Source organism: Theobroma cacao, chromosome 9 (assembly GCF_000208745.1).
Source record: "Theobroma cacao cultivar B97-61/B2 chromosome 9, Criollo_cocoa_genome_V2, whole genome shotgun sequence".
Taxonomy (NCBI): Eukaryota; Viridiplantae; Streptophyta; class Magnoliopsida; order Malvales; family Malvaceae; genus Theobroma; species Theobroma cacao.
In genome coordinates, this window is record NC_030858.1 from 20,191,822 (window position 1) to 20,206,787 (window position 14,966).

General features: G+C 33.7%; 1 pseudogene; it reads left to right on the top strand.

Annotated features, from left to right (window-relative positions):
- LOC18589515 lies at positions 327 to 5,830 on the top strand (annotated as a pseudogene).

Below are 14,966 nucleotides of genomic sequence, written 5' to 3' on the forward strand. Positions count from 1 at the left end.
ACATTAAATAACTTAAAATAAACTAAATAAATTTAAAAATTATTTACATTATTATCTTAAAATAAAAAAGTTTAAAAATTAAATATGTATTTCTCTGTTAACTTGTTATATAAATTTTTATTATTTTTTAAAAATTTTATTAATTGACGTTACAATAAGGTTAAACTTACTGTAGTGCCCACCTGTTAAAAATCCACGATGACTCTGACGAGCCAAGCGAGCAGAGCGCAGCTGCTTAGGTCATGGTAATTAATTTTATAATAATAATAATAATTAAAAATAATAATAATGGGGCTTACAGTTAGAGACGCATGTAACCAACAAAAACTTAAGGTGGAGATGATTTCCACGCCTGGTCCACCCCGTCCAGTACTGCTGCAAATGAAAGGTGATGCGAATTGCATTATACAAGGCAAGTACTATTTGCTTCTCACCAAAAAAAAAAAAGAATTACCATAATTTTGACGGTCTCTTCTTTTTTTTTTTTGTTATTCTGAACTCGGACTCGATCGACATCTTTGAGTAAGTAACTTTGACATTGATTTTTTTGCAGTGCTTTCTGCTTGTTTCCCGTTTGTTTAATTGGCAATATCCGCAAATTGTTGGCTTATGTATTATCATAATTTATTTGGTTTGTGTTTCTTGATTTTTTTTTCAGATGGATGATGAAGAGCTTGGTGCTTACACGTTGGATGAAGCCCTTGCCATGGTGGGGTTCGGAAAATTCCAAGGCCTTGTTCTTGCTTATGCTGGGCTTGGTTGGTTTGCAGAAGCAATGGAAATTATGATTCTTTCCTTCATAGGAGCTGCTGTTAAGTCAGAGTGGGGACTTTCCCCAAGTCAGGAGAGCCTGTTAACAACAGTTGTCTTTGCTGGTATGCTCATTGGGGCCTATTCATGGGGCCTTATATCAGACAACTATGGACGGAGGCACGCCAGTTTTCCTTCTCATTATATTCCTTCCATCTCTGTGCTGTACATGCCTTCTGAATAGTATTTGGCTAATCTCTTCTGCCTAAATTACATATCATAAATCATTAATTTTGCCCTTCTTTGCTATTTTCTATTTCTTTCCAGTTGAAGACATGTCTATGGCCGGATGCTGATCAAATTGCTGATTGAATTTATTAGTCATAAGGCATACTCCCGTGTTAAACTATTGACTGAGTGTTGAGACTTGACACATATCATAAATCCTTTCATATGGAATCATGCATTAAGAAATCTACTTTCTTGAATATTCTTATTCGACTTTTGATTTGTTTCTCAATTTTTTTATTGTTTATTTTAATTTGCCCCTATCAGGAAGGGTTTTCTTAGTACAGCTGTGGTAGCTAGTGGAGCTGGATTTTTGAGCACATTCTCTCCAAATTATTTATCGCTCGTTATTACTCGAGGTTTGGTTGGTTTCGGCCTTGGTGGTGGTCCTGTGTTCTTATCCTGGTTTTTAGAGTTTGTTCCAGCTTCAAACAGAGGAATGTGGATGGTCATCTTTTCAACTTTCTGGACATTTGGATCAATTTTTGAGGCCTCACTTGCTTGGGTATGTTTTATTTTCTATGTCCTCCGGTCATGACACAATATAAGGGTACTCTTTACTATTGAGTGATGCTATCTGTAGGAGCCTATTGCTTGTTCTTGCTGCACCTAAACTAGAGAGTACTTTGATTTTATCTCTTAACCTTCTGGAGGCTTAGAGCTTGGATCTCAAGTTTTTATCAATTGAAAGCAGTACAAGCAAATGGACAAGAAAACTTAGGCCTTACATATTCAGCTTTTATGTTCACCACCAAGAACCAGTGTTGTCAAGGTGTGCAACCGTGCACCTAGGCACTTAGACATGGTTCAGTCAAGTAAAGCACCTTGCACCCCTCCAGGTGAGGTGCCTTTAATCAGATGCATGCCTTGGTGCACACGAAAAGCTTGCCTAACTTAAGTATCATTTGCTTCTTTAGTTTTTGACTTCTTTTTTTTACCTATTCTTTTAATAATTAAGAAGGACAATTTCAGCTCTGTTTAGCAGAAGAAAAAATTGAATAGCACTATAGACAATGCACAAAATTTTGTTGAAGATGGTGTTGAAGGAAAGTTGGACATTGTTTGATGATATTATGATATATTCTTGATTTTTGGCACATTAGGCAATGCAGTGAAGCAATTTATTTACTGTTTATCAAAAAATCGATATCATATCTGCTTATTAGATATAATACATAGAATTTTCTTTTTCTATATTTTCTAATGATCTTGTTGAAATTAGCGCCTTACTTCACTCTGGTGAGCACTTTTATTGTGACTAGAACCTAGAGTTTTCCCTGTGCCTTTGACTAAATTACCAAGAACTTCAGATATTCAGTAAAATTCTGTATAAATGGATCTCTCCATTCCTGTACCCAACCCAGTACTCCTTGGAACTCATTGAGAACAGATGTGGTTCATGGATATGCTGCACATGATGCTTTTTGCTAAACTATTTGTATAGTGCTGCCTGTCTTATCATCCAACTTAAAATTTTCTTTATTTCAGCTAGTTGCTTTCAGTAAATGCTTCAGACAGTTTAGTGTTCTCTTCTGTTCATTCTATCTAGTTTTTTTATTGAGTTTGAACTCTGGAGAACCGGATCAGGTTGTTGACCTTTATTTTATTTCAAGGTTGCTAAACACAAATGCCACAATCTAGAAAATAAGGAGCCTTTGGAGAACTGTTTATTCTTGATTAATATGAACTTGAGATTTTTCTTTCTGTGTAGTACATTGTTCCCAACCAGATAAGAGACAAAGACCATATGCAGTGGTATTATGTTTTACATGCAGATTTTTAGTTAACCTGTAGTAAACCTCTTTTATGCTATTATATTTCTGTATTTTAAATTTGCAGGCTCATAATTTTAAAGATTTGAGACTTGAGGGCTGGTTTTTGAGGTTTTCAGTTTTGGCATACAAAAGATATGCACCTTTTAAAGAAATTCACCATCTTTATTTACACTTCAACATATTTTGATAGTAAATGTTCTTAGATTCCTTTGAAAACATTCCCTCTCACCTTTGAATTGGTTGGTGTCCACAAAGGGACTTCCCTGGTACTTTTTTTTTTTTCTTTCAGCCTAATTCCAGGTCTGGTTAGGCCCTGCCTTCTTGAACCAAAAAAGTTGCAGAAGATAACTTTTTTATTCTCTTTGACTTGTGATGGTGGCAGAATAAATCTCTTGATGTGCTTCTATTTCACTCTTAAAAATATTGTCTACATACTACTAACTACTAAGTTGCAAGTACAATGGCATTTTCCATCTAGCCAAGGTTATTTAATAATAAAATGCGGAATATTAGTTATTCAAAGCATTTCTTATCCAAGAAGAGGATGTTCAAGGCCACAAGGGCACATCTCTAAGTTTTAATGGATTACCTATCACTATCATGGAATAACTGCTTCGTAGCTAGAAGGGTTGTGTCTTAGCAAGATTAGAACCTTTACCTTGTCATCTCTCTGGGTGCTGGAGATTGGAGAAGAAAACAAAGGGAAGTAGGCAAAGGCAGTTAAATTCTCTGTTTGCAATAAAAGAATGTACAACTAATAAAGTTTTAACCGTATATAGTAAGAGGGCAAACCCATCTCTATGATTAATTTGATAATTTATCCATATAAGTTCTGTAGGGCCTAAATGCTTATTCTGTTGGTTACTTGGTCCATTTCTTTAGATGCTAACATGCTATTCCCTACAACAACACCTCAGCTCTATCATTATAGACACTTATCTGAAAATTAAAAATTTCTCAATTAAGGAACTGAGCTGTTGCTGGATATAGTTGCTCAAACTTTTCCTATTGTTGGCTCTGGAAATCTGAAGAATATTGATTTTATATTCATGCAATGAAAAGCATCAGCGAGACAAATTTTACCTTCAGAGGATTAGGATGATTTTCTGTCCTTTTTATTTCAGATAGTCATGCCCAGATTAAACTGGAGGTGGCTACTTGCACTGTCATCTGTGCCATCATTTGCTCTGCTTCTTTTATATGGTGTTGTTCCTGAGTCTCCGAGATATCTATGCATGAAAGGTAGAACAAGTGATGCACTTCGAATTCTGGAGAAGATGACTTCAGTCAACCAAACAAAGCTTCCTCCTGGCATACTTGTTTCTGGTAGAACAATTGGCCAGGATGAAGAGTGTACTCCACCAGAAGTTATGAGCCCTTTACTCCCCTTACTAAGGGAAAATATCATGCAATCTAAATCAGGCTTCTCATCATTTTTTATGCTTTTCTCATCAAGATTAATTCAAACAACCCTCCTCCTATGGGTATTATACTTTGGAAATTGTTTTTCATATTATGGTATCATATTGCTGACCTCGAAGCTAAGTAGTGGACAAAGTGGATGTTTCGAAACTATTTTGAGCTATGGAAACCTCCACGACACTAGCCTCTATGTGACTTCATTTGTCACTAGTTTGGCAGGTATTATGTCTCATTCCTGCTTCACACTTCATTATGCTCCATTTTGAAAGCAAATTTTACCTAAGTTTATGTTGCAGAGCTTCCTGGGCTTCTTTTGTCAGCAATATTGATCGATAGGGTAGGCCGCAAGCAGTCCATGGCACTGATGTTTGTCATAGCATTTGTTTTCCTTCTTCCTCTGCTCACCCGTCAGTCTGCAGTTCTGACCACGTGCTTATTATTTGGAGCTCGCATGTGTGCCATGGGAACCTTCACAGTTGCCTGTATATACACCCCTGAGGTAAGCCCCGTTTAATGCTTATTTTAATGGCTGTTTTTAGCAGGGGTTGACTTTTTGAATTCCCCAATTGCCAATTTCTAACCTTTCACACTACCGAGGTTGTATTTACGTATGAAAGAAATTCCAAGGTCTCCTAAGAGTTTTCAATCTGTTTTGCTTACTCCATATCTTTGTTAAATATTATTAGTGCCACTTGTTTACAAATTCCTAAGCTATATTTTAATTTTCTACAGTTAAAATGTTAGGAACTGTTAAGTCTACAATACTAAGGGATCGTTGTTGTTCTCTTTATTGCTTTATATCTGTTTAACAAAATTTAAGCGGTCCAAAAGGAGCAAATCTTTTAGTGAACTGCTATTTTGCCCTAAGAAATTTGCATTTGAGTTGTCTGAACTGATATAATGATGTTGGTTTCTTCTTTTATTTTCTACTTGCCATGTTCTTGGAGTCAGTCTGCCAATTGCCTTTCAGACTCTTTGTTCTTAAAGGCCATGGGTGATATATATATTTGGAAAACTGAAGATCTTATTACCAAGAAAAAGCTGGAAAACCTGTTACAAGTTCAACAAGCTGCAGTAGCAGCATCCACATTGAAAACAAATTAAGTCATTTACAGTCAAAAATGCTGTCACTCAACCCCCATTTTGTGCAGATTTGGACATGGATATTTTCCATCGTAGTGGAGTGATCAGATTTGGGCACATAGCATCTAGTATAGTTGTTCCTTGTGAATCATTTTATGCCCATTAAACTTGGGATGTGGTTCTAGGTAATAAGTTGATATAAGAAATGTTTTTTCCTGTAGTTATATCCAACCCCAGTGCGGGCAACTGGTGCTGGAGTGGCAACTGCTATGGGAAGAATTGGTGGCGTGGTATGTCCTCTTGTCGCATGACCGAGTGCCATCAAACAGCAGCTGTTGTCATCTTTTTGGTTGTATTAATTCTTTCAGTAGTCTGTGTTCTGCTCTTCCCATATGAAACAAAGGGCCGGGAACTCAGTGATTCTATGGTTGGATCTAGTTGAAACAATTAATTGTTGTCAGAACATACCATCATTTGTTTTAAGGAAAAGAAATGGTTTCCCTACCTGTCCACATTGCTGCCGTTGATTTTTCTTGTTTTTTCTTTTCCTTTTGATAGATGAGAGTAGCGGGTGGGGACGTAGGCTTGAAAACATTTAATTCAGGGAGAGAATGTGGCTATAATTGGGCTATTGCTTACGTTATGTCCCTTGCTACTTTGTTCTGACGTTCAAATGAGTGTTTTTACAATAAACATATTTAATTATTTAATAAGGTTAGGTGTAGGAGAGAAAAATATTTCATGATATTAAAGTTGAAAGGAAAGAAATCAATCAAAACAAGTCTAAACCGATACGAAAGGACGAAATAAGCCAAATATATATGCACGATGCATTAAAACTCAATCAGCCAAACCTATAAAGGCTCCTATTTCCGAATCTCTACTCAAATAACAACAATAACTCCTGCTCCCTTTGCACCGCTTCTTTTGCTAACTGGTCGACCATTTCATTAGCTTCTTGAAGTGTATGCTGAATATCCCAACTAGTAATGGTACATATAACTAATTCAATAAACTTATTGTGATAATATAATCTCCATGGAGTAGAACTTGACTTTTTAACCCAGCCCATTACATTAATAGGGTCATTTTCTATCAAACAACCCATAAAAACAAACACATAATAACAAAATAGTATTTAGTTATATTAATATGTTAGTAGTAGAGAGTAGAAAATTTTGCAAAGCCCTCCTATCCACCACTCCTGCAGCCATTCCCCCTCTATTCCTCAAAAAACTTTCTCCCTCTGCTTGGTTTATTTTTGGAGGAAGGAATAACTATTTCTCTGAAATAAAAATAAATAATCATTTATTATAATAAAAGATATTGTTGTCTTTTTATCACTTATTCTTTTGTTATTCTAAAATTATTTTTACCAACCAAACATTACAATAAATCATAATAGTAATTTTTACCTTAATCCATTCCATCAACTAAACTACATAATAATATTTTCATTTTATTTCTACCCTATTCTATTCTCATAAAATACCTATTTTATTCCATTTCATTTTATTTCGCGAATCAAACGTACTCTTACTTTATATAAATAGTATTACTTAGATATGTAATATCTTAATGGTAATTAATTGAATGTTATTTATGTAATTTATTCTAATTCTGGATAATATCTATGTATTCTATAAGTACGGTAATAACACTACATATATATAACAAATTTCTACTATCAATGATTTGCTACTACAATAGGAAATTTTGATGCCATTAGTTTTTTTATCAATAAGATAGAATTGCTCGATTCATGTCTAGTTATGTCCTTAGATTTTTTTAGGATAAACCAATTCAAATTTTAACTATTACCTTTTAAAATATAAAATGAGCTTAAAAAATTGAAAATTAAAGATGAGTTGGTTTGATGAAATTATAAAGTATTTTATTTATCTTTTAATTCTATTTTTATCAATTATGCTCCACATTTGATCTTATTTAAATATTTTTATTCTTTTTATTTTCATTTATACTACATTTCTTTTATGATAATTTGAATTTAAGTTAGAATAGTTATTTGGAGCTTGTCAGTAAGATTTCGACCTACGCAAGTACACATATTGAATAGATAGTATATTAATAACCAGAGCATTGATTTCTCAAAGAATTGACTTAAAAATTTATTGTGTACTAAAGTTAAAACAATTTAGTTTTATTCAAACAACTAAAATTTAATAACAAATTAAACTAAAAACTACTCAACTAAACTAATTAACACTAATAGTTAAAGCAAAAAGATAACTGATTAAGAATCAAATTAGAAAAACCTAGGATTACAATATCCCTCACACTTTATTTAAACCTTACCTCTATCTCTTAGCTTAATCCAATGGGTTAAATTGCTAACCTAGAGTCCTCAATTATTTATAATGCTCTCTCGAGTTTCTTATAAAAATATCTACTTTAACCAAAACTGTCATAGCCCAATTTTCGAGCCATGACCGGCGTAAGGGCCTAATGGGCTCAGCCCACTAAGCCCAAGCAAGCCTCTTTGTATAATCTTATACTGAAATACCCTATACTTTGATATGGTGATAAATAAAGTTGATCGGATGCAAATTGAGGTCAATTAAAATGTTTAAAAGTGATAAAAGACGAAAGTAGTAGTTTAGGATAAATTATTCCGTAAGTGAGAAAATAACAATAAAATAATAATAATTTTATCGGAGGAGAATTTGTGAGATAAAAAGCGATTCGGAAGTCAAGTGAGGCATAATAGGGTATTTTGAGTACCAAGGAGACAAGATAAAGTTTTTAGAATAAAATAATATTTTATTAATAAAATAATATTAAAATATTAATATTTAGCCGGATGTCGAAATCAGTCATGAAGAAGGATTATATGGTTGATCCAAGTGGGGGCGAAGATGACAAACCCGACTCTATAAAAATATTTGTCATGACATACATGTGATGGATAGCATGTTTGCATGCTAGGAGAGTCTCGAAAAATTTACAAAAGTCGATATGATACCTAGAGGTACAATAAAGTTGATTTAAGCCTCGAACTAGATCAAATAGAGAATTTATGATGAAATTAAGAATTCTAAAGTCCCAGAATGGTTTAATATGGTGATTCGGAGTTCGAGGATCAATTTGGAGTCAAACCGGAATTTTCGCTATCTAGGGGCAAAATGGTCATTTACCACCTCGAGACAAAATGGAAATTTTTAGAAACAATTTTTGGCCCCATTTGACTTATTGGAGTATGATTTGAGGTTTAGAAGTGGAAAATTTTTTTAATTTCGGTATAATTTGGAGTATATGGGTAAAATGGTAATTTTACCACCCCAAGGGCAAAACAGTAATTTTTCATCACCAGGACATTTTTCCAGCACATGGTCATCCCTTATCCTCATTTTGACCATTGACTAATTGTGTGGTGGAGATAAAAAGGATTAAAATTTTTAAAGTTTTAAAAACGAGCCAATGACATGATGCCACGTGTCATGCCTTTATTAATTTATTATTTTTCTTTTTAAAAGGCACAAAAATCAGCCCATCTTCCACCCCATGGCCGGCCAAACCAGCAAGAAGAGAGAGAAAATAAAAGCAAAACCCTAGAGAGAGAAAATCAAAGAAAAAGTATGAATTTTCAAGGAAATTAAGTGAAAAAGGTGAGATTTTTTCTATTAAGCTTGAGTTTTCTTATTCCCAAGCATTTCTCTTTATTTTCCATGATTAAATTACATGTNAAATTAAGTAGAAAAGGTGAGATTTTTTCTATTAAGCTTGAGTTTTCTTATTCCCAAGCATTTCTCCTTATTTTCCATGATTAAATTACATGTTTTCATGATTAATTGATGGCTGATCAAAATGGGTTAGGAGAGAGAAAGTTGTTAGATTAATTTGATTTTAAGTTATGTTAGTGTTTTTAGTTAGTTTACCATATTTAAGAACAAAACAACAATAAAAGAATTTATTTTCTTCCATTACCATTATTGGCCGAATTTTCTTAGGGAATATTGGCTGATAATCTTGATGTTTATTTGAGGAATTATGATGAATAATGATGAATTATGAGCCTAGAAAAATAATGAGAATTTTCGGAGCAAAAATATGAATTTTTACCCACTAGGGGTATTTTCGTAATTTGCTATCGAGACTGATAAATTGAATCTCATTCACAGTCACTAAGGTAATGTAAGTATAATTGGAGTGTAGAAAAGTGAGAAGAATTGATTTGGAGTTAAATTGGAGATAATAGGCCGAATTAGGTCAGCATCGCATTTAAGCGGTAGTCGGATAAGTTGTATATCATATCATGCATATATACCGAGCCTGAATTGATTTTATAATGGTCAAGCATTGATGTGGTGAATTATGTATTGTATATTGTGGATAGGTGGTGAGCAAAGTACACTAATAAAAGTACAGAGATTGTGCTTGGAGATTGGGATTAGGAGTACATCGACTCCTAGAATTGTGAGTGAACTTATTATTGTCTTAATTATCTAGAGTAGTTTTATACAACTATGTGGTTTTATGAAAAATGGGTTTAAATGGCAAATTGCTATGTTTTAAGAGAAATTGTGATTTTATAAAATGATTTTATAAATTTTCTGGAAAATCGAATACTGGTTTTGAAAATAGAGTAATTGGAGACTGCTTGCTTGTGTTGTAAATTTATGGTTTTAAATTGAATGGCTTATGACAATATATGAGCATGAATGGCTAAACTGATTTTGGTGTTAGAATTATTTGTATTGAGTATTCAGCCTTGAGAGGCTAGGTTGCGATAAATTGCCATGTCATGGTAGAATGAATTTTATTGATTGATGGAGTATATATTAATTATTCACTGTAGAGGGGGTTCCGTGGACCAGCCTATTAGAGGGGCACGGTAAACTCCATTATATTCTTACCTCGAACGGAGAGGCGCATAGGGTATCTCCTGGAGTAAAGCTTAGGGTTCACTTCACGCCAAACCACCACGTGAAGAGAAACTCAGCCAACGCCAAAGAACGACTGTATTTTTCTCAAACTAAAAATATATTTTAAGTGTATACGAAATTTTAACAGCCTTTGCGGACTCGATTGGATGCCCTGCGCAAGGTATCACCGAGTATGAGTATTGGCACGAGCCAAAGTTTTAAGAAATTCATAAGCGAAGTTGATTACTCTATTTATATGGATTGTTTTTATTTGGTTGAAATGAGTTGAAAGGTAATGAAATTACAGTATGATAACTTATTTCAATTGTCTCCATTTACTCGACTTTAGATAGTTTAGATGGTATCTGTTTACTCACTGGGATTTTATAATCTCACCACCCTCATTTCCTCACATTTCAGGCTCGGGGAATTCCATAGTTAGCTGACTTGACAAGGACCTTCATTTGGACTCGAATCGGTAAAAGCTGTAAGTTTCTAGCTTCCGATGCATTTTGGTTAGATGTGGGCCCACGTGTCACTGTAAAAGAAATTTTATGCTTTGGTTATTTGCTGTATAGTATATATGAATATAATTAACTTTTACGCTATAAGAATTATGTACCGATAGTTTTATGAAAATTATTTTACAAGAAAATAGTTTATTTTATTGAATATTTTTATTATATTCAAATGGTCAAATTTTTACTTCAAATGAACGTTTTAGATGCTTAATTTGTTTTTAAATCATTAAATATATATTTTCTGCTTACCTACTATATTTTTAGCAAGTTTCGAGATTTTTGACAAAAATGACGAAAATGCCCTTGTGAGCCAGAAAACAATATGTTATGTTCTGATTTGGAAATGATTTGTAATCCTTCGAATTTTGATATTTGATAACTATTGCTCACCGGGGAAATGAGAAAGCTGATACGAGAGCCTTGCGAGGTTTCGATCGACAATCGGGGTGAAGAATGTTTGTTGAGGCCTCGCGACGGTTGTCACGGGCCCGATTGGGAGTTCCGGGTCGTGACATATACAGTAATTCATATACCTTTAAAATAAAAAATTCATAATGTTCAAATATAGTCCTTTTGAAAACAATTCATAAAATCCAATTATGCATTCATAATGGCATCATCTACCATAATATACATATATAGCTTGACCAATGAATCTTAGTATTTCACCTCAAGTATTCATATACATATAATTAGGCCTTGACCGTCAGCGGAGTGACTCTGATCACGATTGCTAACATTTAATGTCATGGTAAACCTATCAAGCAATGGATAGGGAGGAGCACCTTGTCCTAGGATCCAATCACCTTTAACTCAGGAAACCTAAAACATGAATTTTAAAAACGTGAGTACAAACTCAGTGAGTGAACATAGAAAGGGAACAAGCAATGACAACGAATAGTTTAGAAAACATAATGCACTTATTTGAAAACAATGCCATTTAGTTCAAGTTCTTATTAAAATCCCTCCATTAAACCCTTAGTTGTAAAATCATTTAATAATGAAGGAACCGTATTCAGCATGAAATTAGAAAGAAGGGTAATTTCTAGCAATTATCCAAGCAAGGTAGTATAAATAGAATGTTTCTCGTTGCAATAAAATCAATTTGTAAATAAATGGCAAATTTTCAAGATTCATCACGTGCATCTCACCCAACTTATGTGCATCCCACCACACCATGCACATAGCCGGACATCCCATCTCACCCAGCTCATGTGCATCCCACCACATCGTGCATATAACCGGACAACATCACCATCCATCTCCCTCACCACCGTCATCACCGGCAAGTGCACACTCACCCCGCACATGCACGGTTGCATTTGTCACACAATGGTACCATTTATGGCATAGTATATATATATATATATATCAACATTATACAAAAACATATGGATTCATCCTTTTACACATTTCACATTTCACAACATCAAACATTTCATCAAGGGCTTGTTCCCAGGAAATTTTAAACCAAAAATCGATAAAATTCCCAAATGATTCATTGAAACACATAAACATTTCCCCAAAACATTTTGAAATGCAAGTTCACTCACTTGACAAAACTAGCACCAACAAGGTCCTAATCTAGGTAGTCTCGAAATACCATTAAAACCTATATTTATCAATAAACCATAACAACCTCAATTAAGTCATAAATTAAATCTAATAATTCTAATGAATTTACATTAGGCAATCTACCCTCTAACCTAACATTTAACCTAAGTTTCTAGTCTAATTCACAAACCCATTTGGCCAACTACTCCAATTTAAAATTTCATTACTTGGATGAGCTTGGAGGCATGAAGATCAACAAAAAAACCTAATCTTTCCAAGAAAAATAATTTGAAGAAAATTAGGGAATAAATCTGAATATATAACCCTTAATTCAAAAATTTCAAAAGTTGGAAATATATACCTTTCAACCTTGAAAATGAAGATTTGAAGCAAAAAATCCAAGTGTTGTTTAAAGTGAAGTAGAAATAGAAAATAAAGGAAAGAAAGAGAGATTTTTCTTTCTCTCTCCTTGGGTTTGGAAGTGCTAGAAATTGGGTTTAGAAGTTGTAACTTTGGTGCACAAGGAGTTGGGAGAAGAAAGAAGCAAGAAGGGAAAGGAAATGAAAAGAAAACAAGGAAAGAAAATGAAAGAAAATTAACTTTCCACGGGAGATTGAGAGAATGGCGTTGGAAGCTTCAAGAATGAAAAAGAAACATCTTGCCAGAGGAGATAAGGATGGTTTTGGGCTGATAAGGATGAGAGTCAAAGCTTCCTTTGGAAGCTTTGACCAAACTTTGTGCAAAATTACCATTTTGCCCTTCAGTTTCTTCACTTTTTAATTTAGTCTTCCCAACACTCATTTAACTCCAATTTCCTTCTATTATCTTCTTCTACATATGTACAAATGAAGTATAAAGTTTGTACTCCAACGCGGTGTCCCCATAATATTTAAAATATTTATTTACCCGCACTATCTTTACTTAATAAAGACACATGACCCCATTAACGTCATTTTTCTCTGAAATTTTCTCATTCCTCTTCTCCTCCACTTTGATTGACCATATACTCCTCCTTCATGGAAAATTTTGACACTGAATAAAATATGAATATTTTAATATTATTTTATTTTAAAAATTTCCTCTTGTCTCCTTGGTATCCAAAATACCTTATTATGCCTCAATTCACTTCCGAATCACTTTTTATCTCACAAATTCTTCTTCGATAAAAATATTATTATTTTATTATTATTTCCTCGCGTGCTAAATATTTTATCCCAAACTATTCCTTTCATCTTTCATCACTTCTAAACATTATAATTAACCTCAATTGGCATATGATAAGCTTTATTAGTCACCATAGCAAAGTACGAGGCATTACAATCTCCCCCACTCAAATAAAATTCGTCCTTGAATTTTCCTCAACGTCGGGTTGTTAATCTCCCTCGATGATCTTATTCCATTTCCTTCTTCATAGGGAATTTTGATTTATGCACTTCATTACCTTCAATTTGACTAGAACAATTTACAAGATCAGGGTACGTATCTTATATCTATTATCATCTTTGATTCAAAACCACGGTACCCTTCTCAATTGTTCTTTCTTATCACTAAGATCCCAAGTATGCCTTTAATTCCATCACTAACCTCAAATATATCTTTATTTCGATTCTTGTCAAGCCTTCAATCATTCATTCACCTCGTTTATCTCCAGTTCGACTAGAATGCTTCACTTATGTTTGTTATCATCCTTTAGAATCAAATCGATGGTGCCCTTCATGATCATTATCTCTTATTTTAAGATGTTGAGTATGCCTTTATCACTATCTTATTATTTCGCTCTTTGCCAAACTTCTCGACATTCATTCATTCGTCTTATCCCCATTCACTATTATGTAACTCGTAGCATTATAAACATGCCATATTCATTTCTATACATAGTCTCAACGTCGAGAAAGGTTAATGCCTCCAATTATTCCCACATACTCATGTTTACCTTCAATTTCTGCAACTTCAATCTTCTTAATCGTATTAGTCCATCTTGTATGGCTTAACCACGTTATAGATTACATTTCCTTGGTATCATTTCTTTGACTATTTCTTCAAAATTTCTTATATCTACATAGCTCAACTTCTGATGGGATATTTTATAGTTGTACTATCTATACAACTCATCAATTATTGAGTACAAATCTCAAATTACTTAGAACAATTTTTCACCTCAATTGGTCAAGTCATCAATTTCACATATACGAATGTACATGCATTTCCAAATGTCAACATTTCTCGTTACGCATAAGGATCCATGTGTTCGAGTGCCTTAGACTACATCTCCCTTTATTCATCCCCATCCCTATCCAAGATTCAATATAATAATCCTCATAGTGCATGTCAACATTCTTGTTATGCCTATTCATAACTTCATATCGTTTATATCATTTCCCATTTATATGTTTGAGTTTCATCGTACTACATATATCCTTGCATCACAATGTCATTAATCACATCTCACTTGCTAAATGTCATTTGCATTAAATTGTAATCCGATATTCGTATATACTTTATAATCTCGTTGATCTTTCAAAGGTTTATCTTTATTGGATCATTGCATCTTATGCAATACCACAATCCCTAAAAGTCATCCTTATTTCTCAATTATTCTTCATACCTCTAATATGTATACATATATATATTATATCCTTGTTGCATTTCGACTTTAATGAGTCACTTAAAACTTACACTCATTCGAATCG